This window comes from Apis laboriosa, unplaced genomic scaffold (genome assembly GCF_014066325.1).
Source record: "Apis laboriosa isolate Shangri-la unplaced genomic scaffold, ASM1406632v1 scaffold105_cov147, whole genome shotgun sequence".
Taxonomy (NCBI): Eukaryota; Metazoa; Arthropoda; class Insecta; order Hymenoptera; family Apidae; genus Apis; species Apis laboriosa.
This window is the reverse complement of record NW_025220714.1, coordinates 854,770-855,345: the sequence shown is the minus strand read 5'-3', so window position 1 is coordinate 855,345 and position 576 is coordinate 854,770. Positions and strand designations below refer to the sequence as shown.

At 41.8% G+C, this 576-nt stretch overlaps 1 protein-coding gene across 4 annotated transcripts in view; it reads right to left on the bottom strand.

Annotated features, from left to right (window-relative positions):
- Nucleotides 1-576, bottom strand: part of LOC122718551 (zinc finger protein 39-like) — a 15,456-nt gene that overhangs the window by 1,991 nt on the left and 12,889 nt on the right. The window contains exon 2 of one of the 4 annotated variants that reach the window (XM_043943869.1): nt 180-468. The exons of 2 other annotated variants lie outside the window; for them this stretch is intronic. The gene's annotated coding sequence lies outside the window, so the exon portion shown is untranslated. Of the gene's footprint in view, nt 1-179; nt 469-576 lie in introns of those variants that run through there. One more of the 4 variants, XM_043943791.1, reaches the window with a different exon arrangement.

Here is a 576-nt window from a genome sequence, read left to right as displayed (position 1 = left end):
AAAAAAAAAAAAAAAAAAAAAAAAAGAAAAAAAGAAAGAAAGAAAGAAAGGTAGATCAGCCTCGATAATAAATCGAGATTGATTTCGCCCTCCCCCTCCCCTTATTAAATTCGTACACCACCCTCGATTCACGTGATCCTTATCAACGGAACCACCACCCCTCCTCCGCTCTTCGCTGATTAATCCACCCCCCGATCCCTCACTCCTCCACCCTCCACCCATCCACCGACCCACGAAAGTCGATTTAATTACATCACGCGCTGCTCGTACCAGGAGACGAGCGGGAGTATTAAACGTCCGAGCCAGGGCTATGCGGAACGGAGTATCACAAATGTGTAGGGCCGATCAGCCAGCACGATAAAGCACCCAAAGGGTTGAAAGTCGGACCAGGAACTGTTTCGAGCCTCGAGCCGGATATCCGCACTGAATCGACCAACATGAAAGAAGACGATGGGTATTTTTTCAAACCTAAAAATAATTTCAACAATTTTGCAATTATTCCGAATTTTCAATCGATCTCGATATTTTTTTTTTTTTTTTTTTTTTTTTATTATAAGATGCAATTAAATTAAATTT